Raw genomic sequence first — 22416 nt, 5'->3', positions numbered from 1 at the left:
TGTATGTAGTTGGAAAAAAATGCAAGAAATCGGAAGAGAAGTTTAATTTCTGTTATGGGTCTTGGTCAAATCATTGACTGAGGTTCCGTTTCTTCAACTCTAAAATCGAGATGATAATATCAGTAAGTTCTGATTACTTTGTAGATATGTGATAAGGATTAAAAGATCACATATATATGCATGCTTTTTATGTAAAGCTACTAAAAACAATAAAACCTTATGTGGAGGGAAGGAGTTTCAATGGTCTAGAAATGGTTGTAGAGCACAGAGACTACTAATCTTTCCTTCTTCTAGTGGATCAGTATCCAAAGGATTTCCACAAATGATTAAAAGTCAAACTATGGAATATATAAATGAATAAAAAATACGAACAGCTGATTCAAAACCAAGAAAAAGAACGGGTCTTTTAAGCATTAGGTGTTTAACATCACCTACCACGAAGAAATAAAAATTAAAACAAGGGTTTCTCTTTAACCTACTAATTATGCAAGATCAGTAATGTTGAAAATACATAACACTGTAAGAATGTAGAAAAACAAAGACTTACACTGCTTATCAAAGGTGTGAATCAATATAAGCCAGGGATCCCACCATTTAAGTAACTGCACAAGAAACTGTGGACCATCCTCTGGAATCTGGGCTAGATTCAGAAGTAGGAGGATTTCCTTCTCTCTTTCTTTTAAGCTTTAATATGTGCATTTGTCAATTGTATAACAAAATAATATTTTAATTAGAAAAAGTTAGGTGATATAAATATCTGAAATTACTATAATGTAACATTTTGTTTTGTTTCATTTTGTTCTTCTTAATAGAATATATGCAGGCCATTCTACTTCTTTTATTTGATCTGATTCACTATGTGGTTGTTTTTTCTGAGTCCAGTCCCATTAAGTTGAGCTTCATAGCAATCATCTCTTCCTACTTTTATTACTGGTCATTTTGAACCTCACTGCTGGTTTCGATGAATTCTGCCTAAGAGGGAGATAATTCTAGCACTAAGTTTAATTCACCCACCTCCACTCCCTACTCAGTGGGGAAAATACCACAGTTTCTGACAAGAAGCAATCATAAGTGATAATATCAGTTAGCTTAATTATCATGACTGTTGTGTGCTGTGATGCAATTTAGAGATATCAATTTTAGCAACATGCTGAGTTTATCTTTAGTAATTCTTTACATGTTAAGATGAATCCAGATATCAAAATATCCATGGATCAATGAAAACATAATTTATCAGATACATTTGATCCTACTTAAAAATTACTTATAATTTGGCAAATAATTCTAATCACAATCCTTTACTAGCTTTACTACAGTCTTTCTAATATCTAAGTTAAATAATTGCACAATAATTTGCTTTCCTCTAAGTCACTGGGTGTTTTGCTTGCTCTTTTTAAAATTGTTTGATAGAAATAATCCATTTTATATTTTTATTTTCTTTCAATTTATGGATATTTCTGCATACATTTTCATCCTACAAATGAGCAAGACAGGGAAGATGAGGACAACAGGGGAGTATATAACTTTTCCTATGTTTTGTTAATATGGGCCTTGAACACAGATTTTTTGTTTTCGTGTCAAGGTTCTGAGGCAACACAGTTTTCTACATACTTTGAAGGCAATGTGTTTGCTTAGAAATGTTAAGATACATTAAAATGACATTTATCTCTACTAAGGACTTAGAGTAGATGCTGTCAGTGCTTAGTACATATCTCCTTGGTTCTTATGATTTCTGGGTATGTGGGCTGGAATACCAACTGGTAGCAGCTGCATCCCATTGTGTGAAGGCTATTTTGGCAGCTGGACCCAGCTTGTCCATACAAGTGGAAAGCCAAAATTGTTGTGAAATTAACACCACACAACTCAACCAATGACAGACAATAATTGGTATATAAATACCCTGGCTTCTTTGGGTGAAATAACTGAAGAATGTGTTCTATGCCTGCTTTCCAAGTCCCTAGTGGGATTAAACTTTTGTTGTCCCAGTGGTAACTCGCTTAGTAATGCAAATTTATTGATGATCTTCCCCCCTCACCCAATCACAATCTCACTCTTGTGTCAGGGTTTCCAGAGATCATCTCTGAATTAAATTATTGACACCTATTTTTTTAAAAAGTAAACACCCCAAGATTTAGACTGTTTTTGATTCAGTTGTCAGAAAATTAATATGATTCAAGGAGACTAAGGATTCTAAGAATGAAATGTTAGTAAAGTACAGAATATTGAAAAAGGTAACAAACAGTAGAGATAAACAGAGAGGACACAATTAATCAGTCGTCTTTAACATCTTTAAAGCTTGTTGAGTACCAGTCAGCTGCAAAGAGGACCAAATCATGAGCTCATGAGGAAGAACCCATTACTTCATTCTTCATTGTACGTAATTATCACTGCCTGTAATTCTCTTTATTTTTCTTTTTATGAAACCATGTGGAAGAATAGAAAGAAAAAAATCAGTGAAATATTTGAAGAAAATGGAGGAGAACGTAGAGATTACCAAGAAAGTGGCATGCCGTATATGCAGCATTCTGACTTAAACATGGCCCTTAGATCATTTTGTTAAGGCGAGACTTCATTTAAACCATACTTGCAAATATACCATTTTCCAAACTAGATAGTTTGCAGTGTTAAAGCTGATATTTCCTTGCTAAGTTACTTCTGGATGATTTGTTTTGAATTATTTTTATGTTACAGGTTTTTGTTCACCTACACCATGTCCTTCCTATATATTCAGCTCATTGAGTTGCATGTTATTGGATTTTAAATTTCACAAGCAGAAAAAATTTAACTATTGCTCTACCCTTACTTCCATACATACGTCCACTTGTTTAAACTAAATGAACTTTCTTTAGCTATTTAATGAAGCAAGGGATGGCATTCAATTATGACAATTTAGTAGAAAGACAACACAAAGTAACATGTAAGACTCTGAAATCCTGTGGTGCTATTTCAGTTATAAAACTAAGCTTATTATAAGAAGTGCATGGAAGATTCTTCTAAGCAAATGTATTTCCCCCCAAAAGACTGAAAATGAAAAGATCTGAAAAATACAAATTGCTGCAAGAACAGATTTGTCTGCACTTTTCTGTATAGAGATCCATCTCTACACAGGGCTGCTCACCCTACTCCCTATTGAGATAGAAAGCAAAGTTATGTGTAATGGTGTTCCCAGTACTCAAGAGTACAAAATGTTTTTGTCAAGAACCTTGCCTAAGGTTTATCTGATAGCATTTCTGACAGGAAAATAATGCAAACAGTAATGCATTTCCATAGAAAATTACAGAACAGTAGCAAACTGTCTAGAAAAAGCGTTTGTAAACTAAAATTCCAAAGTCGTGTGTCAGGCAATCAAAAAATAGGTGGCAGAGAATGTTTAGTTCAGAGTCATGTACACAACTAGAGTACCGAAAGATGAGTATCTTTACTATCTGTAGCTTGTGACAAAAGAGGTCACCTAAGGAAAAACCTGAGTGCTGAAGATCTCAGGTTCCACTGGTCTCCAATATTATGACTGGTACCTTTAAGTGGAGAGGAGACCATGTTCTTGTTTCTTCAACTTTTAATTTACAGGAATAGGATTATGGATTATATAGATTTATAAAAAACAGTGCATGGATGACTAAAAATTTACAGTGAGAGAACAAAATGTATTTCTATGTAAATTAATACAGAAAATATTCAAAAGGAAAGAGGAAAGGCAATTTGATTCAGTATAAACAGAGAAAAAACTAAGAGAGAAAGGGGAGCAATTATATAATTGAAAAACTAATTGTTTTATAGCAGATATCACAACTCCACAATCGTACTCTTGCTATTAAAGAGAGAAAGTAGACTGGTAATAGCACCACTCAGTTCTGTAAGCATATGAGAAACACCTGGGCAAACATTGTGATAATTTCCTCTAGCTCATGAGAAAAACATCATTTATCTATACAGAACAACAAAAGATACTTTTATATGTCTCTATACACAGGGAAAGTACTTAACTGTAATTATAAGGATGCCTCATTATTATTTTTCAATATTTGATAAATATATTCAGTTTCAAGGAGTGAATGGAGCTGTATCCTCATAATTTAGTGAAATTAGATAGCAGTAATTAGGTTTTAAGACAAAAAAATATATAACTACAGGAAAGTAAAGAAAACAACCTTTACTGAAGTAATGGAGGTAGACTTATAATGTAGTATATTACAGATTTAGCAAATCAAATCTGTAATAACCTATATTCCAAAACATTTTATTTTTAATTCAATATTTTCTGGCTCAATTCTAAATTTTGATGTATTGACATATTTATGCACCTAGAATTTTGTTATATATCTTTGAAAATGGAATCTAATATTTGGGTGTAAGAAGAGTATTATAATGAATTCTAGTAGTCATGTTTTTGAGCCAGTAAATATGCATAATTTTATTGCTCTTCTTGAATATATCGTATTGCTTATCTCTACTGGTTTTAACAATTTCTAATATGCTGATGTTAATGAGATCTAGTATATTTTGGAGAAGTTTTGTAGAGGAGATAAGAAATGTGTTCTTCACAGGCCTGAATATAGGGAGTGGAGGGTGTCATTTATTTATTCATTGACTCATTCTTAATGATTTAAAGATAATATTTCAACAACTATTTATATTTCCTTACATTTTTCCAATTCTGGACAGTGTTCAGAAGTCACTGCCTCAAGCTGCTCAGAGCATAATGGGAAGTAAAGATATGTAAAGAAATACATATATATGTATGCGTATGTTTGCATGTATGTATATATGTATACATATATACACACACCCCATGATGGATACTTCAATGGAATCCTCTACCAAGTGGGAAAAGCACAGAAATGAACATGGCATAGTTGGGGCACACAGGAAACACCAGGATTGAAGCAGGAAAATTTAGAAAGAGTCAGACTGTAAAGAGATTTAAATTATGTACCCAGAGGTTTTGATTTCATTTATCAATGATAAGGAGAAGTAGAAGCCTTTTAAGTAGGATGACAATAGAATTATATTTGTGTTTTACTGCAGAAGAGAGTATGGAATGGAGTGGAGGAAGCCCGTGGGAAGGACTTACGGTCTGTTCAAATAGTCTGTCTACTGAACAAAATTTTAATCTGACCTAAAATAATGATGGTTGATGAGAAGTGTATGGAAAGGATTCCAGGGAACATGGATGCTGCCTATTACCTTTGTACAAATAAAATGATAGGAAAAAAAGGAACAAGAGTAAAGGTGGGAGTGGGATGGTGGAAACCTAGTAACAGATGTTTATTCTTTTACTTTTTCTTCCCTCTTCTAGGTGATGTCAAGCAAACCCTATTTCTCTCTCTCTCTCTCTCTGCTCACTTTCTCTGTCTCTGACTCTGTCTTTTTTTTTTTTTTTTCTGTCGAAGTAAGAAAGCAAAATACAACTTCAAAGTTGAAACAGGGAAATATGAGCTTTAATGTTCCTGCTGCATTTAGAAATACCACTATTAAATCCACTAGCACTTCACATTTTTGTTTTTTTTTTTGGTTTGTTGTATTCCTTGTTTGTTTGATTTTACTTGTAGAATCAAGGGTCAAATTATTTTTATTCATGCGGACCCATATTTTGTGTGTGTGTGTTTACTCAGGATGTGAAATATTTCATCAAAAAATATTGAAACAAGAATCACTTTAAAATTTAGATGCAAAGTTCAGTAGGGTGTCATTGGAATAAATAAATGTTTAGAAGTCCAAATGAAGTACAGAGTCTTTTGTAAATCTCATATTGGACTCAAAAATAGAGCTAGAAGTTATTTTACTGTGGTGATAGTCTAATATGTTATCTCCTTGTTTTTAAATAAATAGCTCTAGAACAGATTTTGGAACTCTCATTTTGGGTTTCCGTTAATTCAGGAATCCCTGCTCTGGGCTGCCTATTGTCCAGCTGCCTCATCAATTGTAACTGCTTAGGATGGTATTGCTAGTTTTGTGGCAGCTGCTCCATCATAGCTGGCAGAGGTAGTTCCTAATGTGTATTTAATTAGACCACTTAAAAATGTTAAAAGTTTGCCTAAACTACAAAAATTAATATTTCAGTTTTGTTTCAAATTCACCATAAGGTGATTTTGTTATAACACATATTTTTAAAATACTAGGTTAGGGGTGGAGTCAAGATGGTGGCGGGGGAAGATGTGGAGTTCATGTCTCCCTACAACTAGGGTGCCTGCTGGGCACTGGTGGGGGACCTCGACACCCAAGGAGATGGGAGGGACACCCAAGGAGATGGGAGGAACCCCTGAATGACCAGGTAGGACGAGGGGGTAGTGAGGGGGGAGGAGAAGTGGAGCCCAGACAGGACTAGTGCACTGAGGGGTGGATGGGAGGGAGGAGGTGTTCCCACGCCTGGGGGGACCCTAGAGGTTTCAGATGATCAGGGGGGAGTGTGCCTAGCATCTCCCCTGCCTAATCGAGCCCCAGGATGCCTGAAGGTCTCCTGGGCCAGGTCCTCCACCCTCCGAGGCCCCTTCTGGGCTGTGTGGGTCCTAGCGGTGTAGGAAGGAGGCAGGGGGAGAAGAGGAGAGGCCAGCGGGAGGGGGCCTCCAAGACCAGAGGATTAGAGGAGGCGTGGCTGGTATTTCCCCCACCCACTCAGGCCCCAGGAAGCCTGCTGGGCTTCTGGGTCTGGTCTCCTGCCTTCTGGGTTCCCCTCCAGCCACGTGGGACCCAGGGGCATAGGAGGGAGGGGGAAGAAGAAGAAGAGAGGACAACTGGGAGGGGCTGTCTGGGATTGGAGGATCAGGGGTGAATGCACCTGGCATTTCCCCTACCCTTTTGGGCCCAGTGAGCCTGCTGGGATCCTGGACCTGGTCCTCTGCCCTCCAAGGCTAAAGACACTCCTGGGCCCGTCCTGCTGCAGCCCCACCTGCTGCACTGAGCCTAAGCCCTTACCCCTGAACCCCCAGGGCCTTTTCCTGCCATGTGGATCTTAAGCACAGGCCCCGCCCACCATCTAAACCCCACCTCTGCCTAAACCCCGCCCCCATAGCAAGGGCCTTTTCTGGCTCTTTTTTTATCCTTTTTCTCCTCTTTTTTATGATTGTGGTTCTGTTTTACCTTCCAGTTGTTGTTTCATCTATATTTTTATTTTTTTATTCTTTCGAACATATCTGTTAGCTTTCCAATCTAATTTTATTTTTTACTCTCTGTTATTGCTCTGCTCCTTTTTTCTTTTTTCTTTTTGCTGCCCCACACGGCTTGTGGGATCTTGGTTCATGAGCCAGAGGCTGGGCCAGAGCTCCTGTGGCGGGAGCTCTGAATCCGAACCACTGGATTAACAGAGAACCTCAGACCCCAAGGAATATTTATAGGTATGAAGTCTCCCAGAGATCTCATCTCGGCACCAAGACACAGCTCTACCCAACAGCTTACAAACTCCAGCGCTGGAAGTCTCAGGCCAAACAACCAGTAAAACAGGAACAGAATCCCACCAATAAAAAAAAAAGGAGAGAGAGACAACAAAAAAATATGTCACAGACGAAGGAGCAAGGTAAAAACCTATAAAACCAAATAAATCAAGAGGAAATAGGCAATCTACCAGAAAAAGAATTTAGAGTAATGATATTAAAGATGATCCAGAATCTCGGAAATAGAATGGAGGCACGGATTGAGAAAATAGAAGAAATGTTTAACAAAGATCTAGAAGACCTAAAGAACAAACAAATAGGATGAACAACACAATAACTGATATGAAAAATACAACAGAAGAAATCAATAACAGAATACTTGAGGCAGAAGAATGAATAAGTGAGCTGGAAGACAGAATGGTGGAAAAAACCACCAAGGAGCAGAATAAAGAAAAAAGAATGAAAAGAATTGAAGCCAATATCAGAGACCTCTGGGACAACACTAAATGCACCAACAGTCGAATTATAGGGGTTCCAGAAGAAGAAGAGAAAAAGAAAGGGTCTGAGAAAATATTTGAAGAGATTATAGTGGAAACTTCCCTAACATGGAAAAGGAAATAGGCACCAAAGTCCAGGAAGCACAGAGAGTCCTGTACAGGATAAACCCTAAGAGAAACACACCAAGACACATATTAATCAAACTAACAAAAATTAAATTCAAAGAAAAAATATCAAAAGCAGCAAGGGAAAAGCAAAAAATAACATACAAAGGAATCCACATAAGGTTATCAGCTGATTTTTCAACAGAAACTCTGCAGGCCAGAAGGGGGTGGCAGGATATACTTAAAGTGATGAAAAAGAAAAACCTACAACCAAGATTACTTTCACCAGCAAGGATCTCATTCAGATTCGATGGAGAAATCAAAAGCTTTCAGACAAGCAAAAGCTAAAAGAATTTAGCACCACCAAACCAGCTCTACAACCAATGCTAAAGGAACTTCTCTAGGTGGGAAAGAAAAGAGAAGAAAACGACCCACGAAAACAAACCCAAAATAATTGAGAAAATGGTAATAGGAACATACATATCGATAATTACCTTAAATATAAATAGATTAAATTTCCAACCAAAAGACACAGGCTTGCTGAATGGATACAAAAACAAGACCATATATATGCTGTCTACAAGAGACCCACTTCAGACCTAAGGACACATACAGGCTGAAAGTGAAGGGATGGAAAAAAGATATTCCATGCAAATGGAAATCAAAAGAAACCTGGAGTAGCAATATTCATATCAGATAAAATAGACTTTAAAATAAAGACTGTGACAAGAGATAAGGAAGGACACTACATAATGATCAAGGGATCAATCCAAGAAGAAGGTATAACAAATATAAATATTTATGCACCCAACATAGGAGCACCACAATACCTAAGGCAAATGCTAACCACCATAAAAGGGGAAATCAACAGTAACACAATAATAGCAGGGGACTTTAACACCCTACTTACACCAATGGACAGGTCATCCAAACAGAAATAAATATGGAAACACAAGCTTTAAATGACACAGTAGACCAGATAGATTTAATTGATGTTTATAGGACATTCCACCCAAAAGTGGCAGAATACACTTTCTTCTCAAGTGAACATGGAACATTCTCCAGGATAGATCACATCTTAGGTCACAAATCAAGCCCTGGAAAATTTAAGAAAATTGAATCATATCAAGCATCTTTTCTGAGCATAACACTATAAGACTAGATATCAGTTACAGGAAAAAAACTGTAAAAAACACAAATACATGGAGGCTAAACACTGCACTAGTAAATATTCAAGAGATCACTGCAGAATTCAAACAAGAAATATAAAAATACATAGAAAAAAATGGCAATGAAAACACAATGATCCAAAACCTATGGTATGCATCAAAACCAGTTCTAAGAGGGAAGCTCATAGCAATTCAATCTCACCTCAAGAAACAAGAAAAATCTCAAATAAGCAATCTAACAATGCACCTAAAGCAACTAGAAAGAGAAACACAAAGAAAACCCAAAGTCAGTAGAAGGAAAGAAATCATAAAGTTCAGAGCAGAAATAAATGAAATAGAAATGAAGAAAAAAATAGCAAAGATCAATAAAACTCAACATTGGTTCTTTGAGAAGATAAACAAAATTGATAAACCCTTAGCCAGACTCATCAAGAATAAAAGATAGAGGATGCAAGTCAGTAGACTTAGAAATGAAAAAGGAGAAATCACAACTGACACCACAGAAATATAAAGGATTATAAGAGACTACTACAAAAAATTATATGCCAATAAATGGACAACCACGAAGAAATGGACAAATTCTTGGAAAGGTACAACTTTCCAAGACTGAACCAGGAAGAATGAGAAAATATAAACAGATCTATCACAAGTAATGACACTGAAACTGTAATTACAAATCTTCCAACAAACAAAAGTCCAGGACCAGATAGCTTCACAGGCAAATTCTATCAAACATTTAGAGAAGAGCTAACACCCATTCTTCTCAAATTCTTCCAAAAAATTGCAGAGGGAGGAATACTCCCAAATTCATTCTACAAAGCCACCATCACTTTGATATCAAAATCAGACAAAGATATCACAAAAAAAGAAAATTACAGACCAGTTTCACTGATGAACATATATGAAAAAATCTTCAACAAAATACTAGCAAACAGAATCCAACAGCACATTAAAAGTATCAAACACCATGATCAAGTGGATTTATCCCAGGAATGCAAGGATTCTTCAATATATGCAAATCAATCAATGTGATACACCATATTAACAAATTAAGGAATAAAAACCATATGATCATCTCAATAGATGCAGAAAAAGCTTTTGACAAAATTCAACACCATTTATGATTAAAAGTCTCCAGAAAATGGGCATAGAGGGAAACTACCTCAACATAGTAAAGGCCATATATGACAAACACACAGCAAACATCATACTCAATGGCGAAAAACTGAAAGCATTTCCACTAAGATCAGGAACAAGACAAGGATGTTCACTCTTGCCACTCTTATTCAACATAGTTTTGAAAGTCCTGGCCAAGGCAATCAGAGAAGAAAAAGAAATAAAAAGAATACAAATTGGAAAAGAAGAAATAAAACTGTCATTGTTTGCAGATGACATGATACTATACATAGATAATCCTTAAGATGCCACCAGAAAACTACTAGAGCTAATCAGTGAATTTGGTAAAGTTGCAGGACACAAAATTAATGCACAGAAATCTCTTGCATTCCTATACACTAACAACGAAAGATCAGAAAGAGAAATTAAGGAGACAATCCCATTCACCACTGCAACAAAAAGAATAAAATACCAGGAATAAATCTATCTAAGGAGGCAAAATACTTGTACTTAGAAAACTATAAAACACTGATAAAAGAAATCAAAGATGACATAAACAGATGGAGAAATATAGCATGTTCTTGGAGTGGAAGATCAATATTGTGAAAATGACTATACTACCCAAAGCAATCTACAGATTTATTGTGATCCCTATCAAACTGCCAATGGCATTCTTCACAGAATTAGGACAAAAAATTTTATAGTTCATTTGGAAACACAAAAGACCCCAAATAGCCAAAGCAATCCTGAGAACGAAAAACGGAGCTGTAGGAATCAGGCTCCCTGACCCCAAACTATACTACACAGCAACGGTAATCAAGACAGTATGGTACTGGCACAAACACAGAAATATAGATCAATGGTACAGGATAGAAAGCCCAGAGATAAACCCACGCACATATGGTCACCTAATCTATGACAAAGGAGGCAAGAATATACAATGGAGAAAAGACTGCCTCTTCAGTAAGTGGGGCTGGGAAAACTGGACAGCTACATGTAAAAGAATGAAATTAGAACACTACTTAACACCATACACAAAAATAATCTCCAAATGAATGAAAGACCGAAATGTAAGGCAAGACATTATAAAACTCATAGAGGAAAACATAGGAAAAACACTCTTTGACATAAATCACAGCGAGATCTTTTTTGACCCACTTCCTAGAGTAATGAAAATAAAAACAATAATAAACAAATGGGACCTAATGAAACTTAAGAGCTTTTCCACAGCAAAGGAAACCATAAAAAAGACAAAAAGACAACCCTCAGAATGGGAGAAAATATTTGCCAATGAAGCAACAGACAAAGGATTAATCTCCAAAATATACAAACAGCTCATGGGACTCAATATCAAAAAGCAAACAACCCAATCCAAAAATGGGCAGAAGACCTAAATAGACATTTCTCTAAAGAAGATATACAGATTGCCAACAAACACCTGAATGGATGCTCAACATCACTAGTCATTAGAGAAATGCAAATCAAAACTACAATGAGGTATCATCTCACACTGGCCAGAATGGCCATCACCAAAAAATCTGCAAACAATAAATGCTGGAGAGGGTGTGGAGAAAAGGGAACCCTCTTGCACTGTTGGTAGGAATGTAAATTGATACACCCACTATGGAGAACACCCAGTATGATACACCCAGTATGGAGGTTCCTTAAAAAACTAAAAATAGAACTACCATACGACCCAGCAATCCCACTACTGGGCATATACCCTGAGAAAACCATAATTCAAAAGGACACATGTACCCCAGTGTTCACTGCAGCACTCTTTACAACAGCCAGGACATGGAAAGAACCTAAATGTCCAAAACTAGATGAATGGAAAAGAAGATGTGGTATATATACACAATGGAATATTACTCAGCCATAAAAAGGAATGAAACTGGTTCATGTATAGAGATGTGGACAGACCTAGAGTCTGTCATATAGAGTGAAGTAATCCAGAAAGAGAAAAACAAATATCGTATATTAACATATATATGTGGAATCTAGAAAAATGGTACATATGAACCTATTTTTAGGGCAGGAATAGAGATGCAGATGTAGAGAACGGACATGTGGACACAGCGGGTGAAGGGGAGTGTGGGACGAATTGGGAGATTAGGTTTGACATAAATATACTACCATGTGTAAAATAGATAGCTAGTGGGAGCCTGCTGTATAGCACAGGGAGCTCAGCTCAGTGCTCTGTGATGACCTAGATGAGGGGAGGATGTGGGGGAGGGAGGTCCAAGAGGGAGTGTATATAGGTATACATATAGCTGATTCACTTCATTGTACAGCAGAAACTAACACAACATTGTAAAGCAATTTTACTCCAATAAAAGAAAAGAAAAAGAATAAAGGGAAAAAAATAATAGGTTATACATATATACCCATTATTATTTTTATATAGGCTGAGTGAGAAAGAGAAATTAAAGAGTAGGAAAGAGACAAATAAAGTATTGTATAAAATTTGATTGTGTGTGTGTTTGTGCTTGTGTACCTGTGTGTTAACAATTTACTTATCTATTTCCTTTCGATGGAATTTTATATTTTTTAAATCAAATTAAATTACCAAAACTGCTGCTAGGCTCTTTCCTGTATATGTCCATTTGTGCATGTGAACAAGTGTTTCTCCAGTGTATGTTTAGGAATTACTGACTCATAAGGTATGGGTATTTAAATTTCTATTAGATCATTTTAAATTACTCCTTAAAGTAACTGTTCCAATTTACATTACCACTAGAAATGAATGTACAGTATACATTTTCTGTGCCCTAGCTAAATGTTGGGTTAATAGCATTTTCCTTTCACTCTAGAGCCATCTTTTATTCCTGTTCTGATGTAAATGATTTACAAACTACAGTTACATTATTTTAGTCATTAGCCTTTAATTGGTAACATGTATATTTTTAAACAAGTCTGAATTCATTCTTATCTTTAGTGTAGTCCTGAATAAGGCAAGTTATTCTCATTAGATTCTTATTCAGATTTTCACTTCCATCTTTCTGAAAAGCTTATTCCTAAATTCTGAGGTAGTATTTTGTCTAGAATTTTAATTATAAATACATACATATATATATATATATATATATTTACTATCTTATCACAATCATATTTTGGGGATTGGCCAGAATGTCATGTTGATTTACTTTTTCATTATATTTTACTATACATTTTGAATTCTTTGTTTTCTCTTTGAAGTACATTGTTTATATTTTCCCCCTACATATCCTGGACTTCAAACTTTTCATTTAATGGATCTAACAGTAGTAAAACTTTTTTGAAAGTTACATATAACTTTATATTTAATTTCTTTTAGGTTGATTAATTTGTTGGATATAAAGGTCAAATTTCAATTTCCCCTTAGTATTTTGAGGCTATTACTCACTAACATTTGCCATCTATTGTTGTTAATAATTAGTCTTCTCTCAGTTTATAATTCTGTTTCCTCAGCTTTCTTTTTCTTTTACCAAACTTTTCCTTAATGAACTTCAATTTTAAAGCAATGTGTATTAATGTTAGTCTTTAATTCTGCTCAGTGGTATCATTCATGTTGAGGATTCAGGCCTTATTACATTTCAGGAAAATTCTTGGATAGTATCTAAAAACCAATTTTCCCTCATTACATAGATTAGCATTCAAATGAAGAGTGAAGGCAATATTCATTGCAGAACTATTTACAATAGTCGAGACATGGGAACAACCTAAGTGTCCATAGACAGATGAATGGATAAAGAAGATGTGGTACATATACACAATGGAATATTACTCAGACATAAAAGAATGACATAACGCCTTTTACAGCAACATGGGTGAACCTAGAAATTATCATACTAAGTGCAGTAAGACAGAGAAAGACACATATCATGTGATACAACTTATATGTGGAATCTATACAAATGAGCTTATTTACAAAACAGAAATAGACTCCCAGGGGACTTCCCTGGTGGCGCAGTGGTTGAGAGTCTGCCTGCCAGTGCGGGGGACACGGGTTCGGGCCCTGGTCTGGGAGGATCCCACATGCCGCGGAGCGGCTGGGCCTGTGAGCCACAATTACTGAGCCTGCGCATCTGGAGCCTGTGCTCCGCAACAACAGAGGCCGCGATGGTGAGAGGCCCGCGCACCGCGATGAAGAGTGGCCCCCACTTGCTGCAACTGGAGAAAGTTCTTGCACGGAAGCGAGGACCCAACACAGCCATAAATAAATAAATAGACAAATAAATAAAAATTAAAAAAAAAAAGAAATAGACTCACAGACATAGAAAACAAACTTATGTTTACCAAAGGGGAAAGGGGAGATGACAAATTAGGATTTGGGGATTAAAATATACCCACGACTATATATAAAATAGATAACCAGCAAGGACATACTGTATAGCACAGGGAACTATACTCAATATCTTGTAATAACCTATAATGGAAAAGAATCTAAAAAGAATATATGTATTATTTGAAAAAATAATTATACATACATATATATATACATAACTGAGTCATTTGTCTATACAACTGAAACTAACATAACATTGTAAATCAACTTTATTTCAATAAATTGTTTTAAAAGTAAATGAAGAGTGAAGGCTAAAAATGAAAAGATAATTCATTTAATCCAGAATTATTCTCGGTAAAGAAATGGGCACAATTTTAGTTTAGGCAGTAGCTTAATAATTCTTACAGACTGTAATAGCAGAGGTTTTATTTCAAAATTTCACATCTATTTAGCATTTGCTAGTAAGAATACTATGTCATAAAAATTTTTTAAAGAATAGGAAAAACATCATACAATTTATTAGAGTGTCTTAGCTTGAGTTTATTTCAGAAATCAGAATCTAAATCTAGGGATTGCAGGCTTTGGGAAATTGATCCCAGAAACCAAGAATGGAAAGCCTGGGAAGAATGAAACAGGAAAGAAAGGAAAACCAGTCTAAAGGTGAATAATGAGTTAGTTTCTTCTGTGAGAAACTGGGGATCAATGTGGCTGGGGGTAGCCTAAGGAAGCTTTTATAATGCTTTTCAGAATTGTTCCTCTGAGACACAAATGAGGGGAATACGTACCTATTGGCTTTTGCTGCTCATTAATCAAAGGTTGGCCCAGAGTTGTTACATCTTTCCAACTTCCAGGTTTGAGCATACAAAGATTTCCCCAGTTTAGATAGTTGAATAGGTTCAATAGACACCACAGAGCAAACTCATCTAAAGATTTTCTTTAAAGACAAATGATATAGTTCAGCATGAAAAGAAGAGTGCAGGCAAGGGCCAGAAGTTCCAGAGACATTCCATGCACAAACTTCGCAGAGGACCTTATTCACACGTGAAAATGCTCTCGCTCCAACTCAAACCTCCAATATCTGTGTCAGCAATCTTGGCTTCAGGAGAACTCAAAACAGAAGTTCCTAGTGAGAGTTTTAAATAACCCTCTGGTCACTTAATCAAGAAAAGCTGACTTAACGGATTAGGCCAGAGGCAAACCATCAGTAGTACTGATTTGTGACCACTAAGAGAGTTTCAACTTTCAACTGCACATCATAGGTCTTGTCCTATCTTAGCCAAGAGTCAAAAATCAGACAGAAATAAGAGATAATGATCATTCAGCCCAGCTGTAAATCAACTCTACATGTGCCAGATGGTTAAGGAGTTTCCTCTACAGGCATCCACATGGTAGAGGGAGAAGATGTTGAAGGCATAAAATGAAAGATATGGGGTGTAGCTGAGCAAGGTGTTTTCAGGATAAACCTTCAACTATCTGTCACAGCAGTGAAGAACACAAAAAAAGTGGGTGAAAATATGTAGAAAAGGCACAAAAGATATACAACACAGAAAAAGAGTGAAATGCCATTCACTGGCTAAGGCTCTCAGACTACATTACTTATATTTAATACCTAAAAACTTTATATTTGTTTATAGGCAGTCTTTCCGTTATGTTTTAGAAACAAATCTGAATTGGTAAGTGGCATATTTTGTCAATATCACCAGACCACTTCGAAGTTCTTTGGGGAAATTTTTCCTTTGGAAAAACCATATGCAAGAAGAAATAAATATTACAGAGTTACAAAAATTTAAAAAGGGACTATAACTGTTTGTGAGTAAACAAATTATTATATAAGTGAGTTTATAAAGAAAAAAGAACCTTATTTTCAGTAAAAGTCAAGTCTCTCTTATACTCAGCCTATTCTATATCTGATCAATTTTGATAGTTACAGCATAATTATATACAGCTACACAAATATACAAATGTATATATTAAGAATAATCAGAAATAATTTATCTAAGAATACAAAATTATAGGTTATAATATAAAGATACAATGAATAAATGTGATTTATAAAAAGATGAAAAACACTTTGTTAATAGGCTTCAGTGCACATTAAAAATTATAGAGAACAGTATATAGTGGTCAGGGCCCAAGTAGGAGAAGAAAATTACACATTAAGTTGAATAAGAGACTTAAATCTCAATAATTATCAATTACAATAGGTCATTAACTATAAAAGTGTAACAAAACTCTAAAGAATATTCTAGGTCTTTTCAAGGAAAGAATAAATTTGGCAAAGAGTTTCCGCCAAGGTTGGGATTCAGATCTGGCAAGATAAGTTATTGCAACTCACAGATGGAGGAGAAATTTGTCAGGTTGTCCTGCCAGAGCTGGCCTGTAGTCAGTAGGCCAAAACTGGCACATAAGAAACTGCAGGCCAAGTTTGGAAAGCTCTAAGTCTCTCACAAGAATATTGTGGGTATAGGCTTCTCAACAGGAAAACTTAGCTGGGTCTGACAAGGTGAAAACTCCCTGATGAGGTATAGGTAGACAAGACCAGGAAGCTGATCTTAAATAAGGCAAATAAATCACTAACTATTTATGAAAATACTGAAATATTTGACTGTTGAATGTTTCCATTCATCAAGACATTACTTTAAAAATAAAATCATAAGCCACAAACAAGAAGATATTTACCACACATATTTCGAAAAAGAGCTTATTATCTGGAATATGTAAACAATTCCTATAAATCAATGAGAAAAATATAAACAACTCAACAGAAATATTGACAAAAGTTAAGAATGCATGTTTATCTTACATCACACACAGGAATCAACTCAAAATGGATTAAAGACCTAAACATAAGACCTGAAACTATAAAACTCCTCGAAGAAAACACAGGGAGAAATCACCTTGACATGGACTTAAGCAGTGATTTTTTGGATATGACATCAAACTTTAGGCAATAAAAGCAAAAATAAACAAGTGGAACTATATCAGACTAAAAATCTTCTGCATGGCAGAGAAAACAATCAACAAAATAAAAAGGAAACATATGGAGTGGGAGAAAATATATATTTTAAAACTGTGTCCAATAAGGGGCTAATATCCAAAATATATAAGTAACCCATACATTCAATAGCAAAAACCAAAAAAACAAAAACAAATAACCTGATTAAAAAATGGGCAGAAGATCTGAATAGACATTTTTCCAGTGAAGATATACAGATGGCCAACAGGTATATGAAAAGATGCTCAAAATCACTAGTTATCAGGGAAGTGCAAATCAAAACCACAATGAGATATCAGCTCACATCTGTTAGAATGGCTATTATCAAAAATAAAAAAAGATACCAAGTGTCAGCGTGGATGTGGAGAAAGGTGTACACTTGTAGACTGTTGATGAGAATGTAAATTGGTATAGCCATTATAGAAAACAGTATGGAGTTTCCTCAAATAACTAAAAATGGAGCTACAGTATGACCCAGCAATCCCTTTTCTGGGTACATACCTGAAGGAAATGAAATCAGTACCTCAGAGATATATCTGGACTGCCAAACTCATTGCAGCATAATTCACAATATCCAAGGCATAGAAAAAAACTATATGTCCACCAACAGATGAATGGATCAAGAAAATGTGGTACATCTATACAATGGAATATTATTCAGTCTTAAAAATAAGGAAATCTTGCCATTTGTGATAACATGAATGAACCTGGAGGATATTGTGCTAAGTAAAATAAGACAGACCAAAATAAACCCAAAAAAAACAAAACCCTGTATGGTAACATTTCTATGTGGAATCTTAAAAACGTTAAATGCATAGAAGGAGAGAGTAGAATGTTGGTTTTCAGGGGGTGGGAGGTAGAGAAAATGGGGAGATGTTGGTCCAAGGGTACAAAGTCAAAGTTGTGTGGGATGAATAAGTCTAAAGGTCTAATATATAGTAGGATGACTAGAGTTAATAACAGTGTATTGAATACCAGAAACGTGCTAAAGGAGTAGATTTCAGGTGCTTTTATCACAAAAAAATGGAAACTACATGAGGGGCTGTTGCATTAATTAACTTGACTAATAATCATTTCATTATATGTGTATATGTATATGTATATAAATTATCATGTTGTAACCTTAAACATATATAAATTTTATTAAAAATAAAATCTTAAAAGCACATTTTATGTAGGAGAAAATATAAAAGGCCAATAAGTAAAAGAAAAAATGCTCAACTACAATAGAAATTAAGGAAATACAAATTAAAGCTGAAATAGGGTAAGAATTGAAAACTAACATATTGTCCAAACTAAAAAACTTAAAATTCAATGTTGGTAAAATGGTTTAACCAAAGTAATTCCGACATACAGTCTTTATAGTAGAACTATAAATTGATATAACCTCCTTGTAATTTGACATTATCCAGTATATTTGAGTGTTTTCAAATCTACCATTTAGCAGCTCAAATATGTGTTAGTCTGGATCCTCCAAAAGCTGACATCAAGGCAAGATTTAACATGGAAGAATTTACTAGGGCAAATACCTATTTGACAGAAAATATGAAACCCTTGAGCCAACTTTGACGGTCTGAGGAATCCCATCTCTTCCAGAAACAAGTCTTGTATGAATGTCCCTGCTGTACTCTATCATTGGCTGGGAGCAGTCCATAGAGAGCACGGTCTCCAAATAAACAGAGGAACAAATTCTAGAGAGCACCTACTTGGTCAATTACAATCCCTGTGGTTGGAGCTCTGCAGGGTATTTTAATAGCTACCACAGTCTCCCTCTTTTGTCGCAAAAAACTATTTCTCCATACAGGGTCATGATGGTATAGCTTCTCAAGTTTCCCAGGTGACTCTTTGCCTGAATGAGTTTAGTAGGTTGAACTACAGCTCCCATCACTTCAGCTGATCTCTGCATCACAAAGGGTACTCATCATCTCCCCCAACCACTATGCATTCTAATTTCTCTTTACCTTAAACTATTGCTAAGGTATGTCAACCTGGTGCTGTGTCCCAAACTTCCATTATTGAACCTCAATACTCACAGACTGCTTAGATTAGGTCTCTGCACAAGTTCCTTCACAGTTAAAATGGATCAGAGGAGCATCAGGAAGTACCTAAGTGGATTACCTGGGCTGCAAACATATTTTTTTCTTGTCCCTATTGTGTAAAAGCAGCCCTACCTCCTCTGGCTGATCACACCTGCTGGTGTGGTGACTCTTCTTTTAACCTGCCAGTACCTGAACACAGAGTTCAAAATGTCTTGGCAACCACTATAACAGTTAATTCACTAATATTCTTTCTGTGTTCCCTGGCAAGAGTGCACCCTTCACTGGGGACAAGTACTTCTGATCCTCAGAGCCCAGATTTGTGGTAATGGGGAATGTAACTGCCCTAGTCACTGGAAGTGATAGTAATCAGAGCTCCTCCTACTTCACCTCTAGGGTCAGAGGCCAAAACAGCCTTTCCTTTGGGAACAAAGCACTGTACTGAGGTTTCTGGGTGGTGCAGTACTTGATCTGACTAGTAGATGCACAGTCCACCCCTACGTATCCTTCTTCATGAAGTAGGATTCCAGGCTGGAGAGTATGTCTTGGAGGATGAATTGCTGATATATCTGTCATTACACAAGCCCCAAGAGATTTGTACCTGAGATCTTATTAAGCTACTCTAACACTAATAAAAATATCATACACAGAGCTGCAATCAGGACTAATGTGTGGTTAAGTCTGGGTAGTGTATATACTTTTTCCCCATGATCCATCTGGTTTCTCAAAAAAAGCAGACAGGCAAATTAAACAGAAATATGATAGAAACCACCACTTACGGTATTTTTTAATAAGGTACCTTAATTTAAGTTTAAGATATTTTCGCATGATTATTCTGGAGTTAAGGACATGGGAAAAGAATTACCAGAGAGATGAGATGCTCTTCTCATTACATCACATCAGGGGGAATATGGTATCAATATGGCTTAGGATTCATGGTATTAATCTTGATTACTTGGATAGGGTAATGTCTGCCAAGTTTATCTCCAGTAAAATTACTTTTTTTTTTTTCTCTTTTCATACACTGTTGTACCATAGTTGCTAAAACAAACCTACATTCAAAGAGATGGGAATTCAACTCCAGATCTAGGAGGGAAGAGTATCAATAAGTAACTTGGAGGAGATACCTTGACGTTATGCAAATGTTCTGTTTTTCCTTAAAATTTAGCATGCTAATTTTATCATGCAACTATGGATGTTCTGTAAAGCAATCATTATTTTGATGTTAATGGTGATTTTCTATTTCCCACATTTCTATATTTCCTTTTTGGAATTATGTTACGAAGATTGTTTCTTCTCATTTTATTTGTTTTTTGTTTATACTTCATTCATTCACTCACTTATTCATAAACTACTGTAATTGTTTTATATTATTGCATAGCAAATGACTACAAATTTAGCTGTTTGAAAACAACACATTTATTAGCTCACAGTTCTGTAGTCAGAACTGTGGCAATGTGTGACTGGATTCTCTGGTCAGTGAATCATAAGGGTGAAATCAAGATGTCAACTAGTCTAAATTCTCTGGAAACTTGAGAGACAAAAATCCACTTCCAAACTCATTCCTAAACCGTATCAAGTGTCTTTTCCGAACACAATGCTATGAGACTAGATATCAATTACAGGAAAAAATCTGTAAGAAATACAAACACACTACCTAATAACCAAGAGATCACTGAAGAAATCAAAGAGGAAATCAAAACATACCTGGGAACAGGCAAGATGGCGGAAGAGTAAGATGCGGAGATCACCTTCCTTCCCACAGATACATTAGAAATACATCTATACGTGGAACTGATCCTACAGAACACCCACTGAACGCTGGCAGAAGACGTCAGACCTCCCAAAAGGCAAGAAACTCCCCACGTACTTGGGTAGGGCAAAAGAAAAAAGAAATAACAGAGACAAAAGAATAGGGACGGGACCTGCACCAGTGGGAGGGAGCCGTGAAGGAGGAACGGTTTCCACACACTAGGAAGCCCCTTCGCGGGCGGAGACTGCAGGTGGCAGAGGGGGGAAGCTTCGGAGCCACGGAGGACAGCGCAGCCACAGGGGTGCGGAGGGCAAAGCGGAGAGACTCCCGCACAGAGGCTCGGCACCGAGCAGCACTCACCAGCCCAAGAGGCTTGTCTGCTCCCCCGCCGGGGCGGGCGGGGCTGGGAGCTGAGGCTCGGGCTTCGGTCGGATCACAGGGAGAGGACTGGGGTTGGCGGCGTGAACACAGCCTGAAGGGACTAGTTTGCCACGGCTAGCAGGGAGGGAGTCCGGGGAAAAGTCTGCAGCTGCCGAAGAGGCAAGAGACTTTTTCTTACCTCTGTTTCCTGGTGCGCGAGGAGAGGGGATTCAGAGCGCCGCCTAAACGAGCTCCAGAGACCAGTGTGAGCTGCGGCCATAAGCGCGGACCCCAGAAACGGGCATGAGACGCTAAGGCTGCTGCTGCCGCCACCAAGAAGCCTGTGTGCGAGCACAGGTCACTCTCCACACCGCCCCTCCCGGGAGCCTGTGCAGCCCGCCACGGCCAGGCTTCCGTGTGATCCGGGGAAAACTTCCCCAGGAGAACGCACGGCGTGCCTCAGGCTGCTGCAACGTCATGCTGGCCTCTGCCGCCGCAGGCTCGCCCCGCCTCCTCTGTACCCCTCCCTCCCCCGGCCTGAGTGAGCCAGAGCCCGCGAGGCAGCTGCTCCTTTAACCCCGTCCTGTCTGGGCGGGGAACAGACGCCCTCAGGCGACCTACATGCAGAGGCGGGTCCAAATCTAAAGCTGAACCCCGGGAGCTGTACCAAGAAAGAAGAGAAAGGGAAATTTCTCCCAGCAGCCTCAGAAGCAGCGGATTAAAACTCCACAAACAACTTGATGAACCTGCA

The 22416-nt window shown here is 37.0% G+C and overlaps 1 long non-coding RNA gene across 3 annotated transcripts in view; it reads right to left on the bottom strand.

The window, feature by feature from the left end:
• LOC309659150 overlaps positions 1-22216 on the bottom strand; it is a 415904-nt gene extending 393688 nt beyond the window's left edge. For all 3 annotated transcript variants that reach the window (XR_014262627.1, XR_014262628.1, XR_014262629.1), the window contains exon 1: positions 21865-22216. This is a non-coding gene — a long non-coding RNA (uncharacterized lncRNA). The remainder of the gene's footprint in view (positions 1-21864) is intronic.
• Positions 22217-22416: the final 200 nt, after the last annotated feature.

Source organism: Balaenoptera physalus, assembly GCF_965194825.1.
Source record: "Balaenoptera physalus genome assembly, chromosome: 4".
Lineage (NCBI taxonomy): Eukaryota > Metazoa > Chordata > Mammalia > Artiodactyla > Balaenopteridae > Balaenoptera > Balaenoptera physalus.
This window is presented reverse-complemented; position numbering and strand designations above follow the sequence as displayed.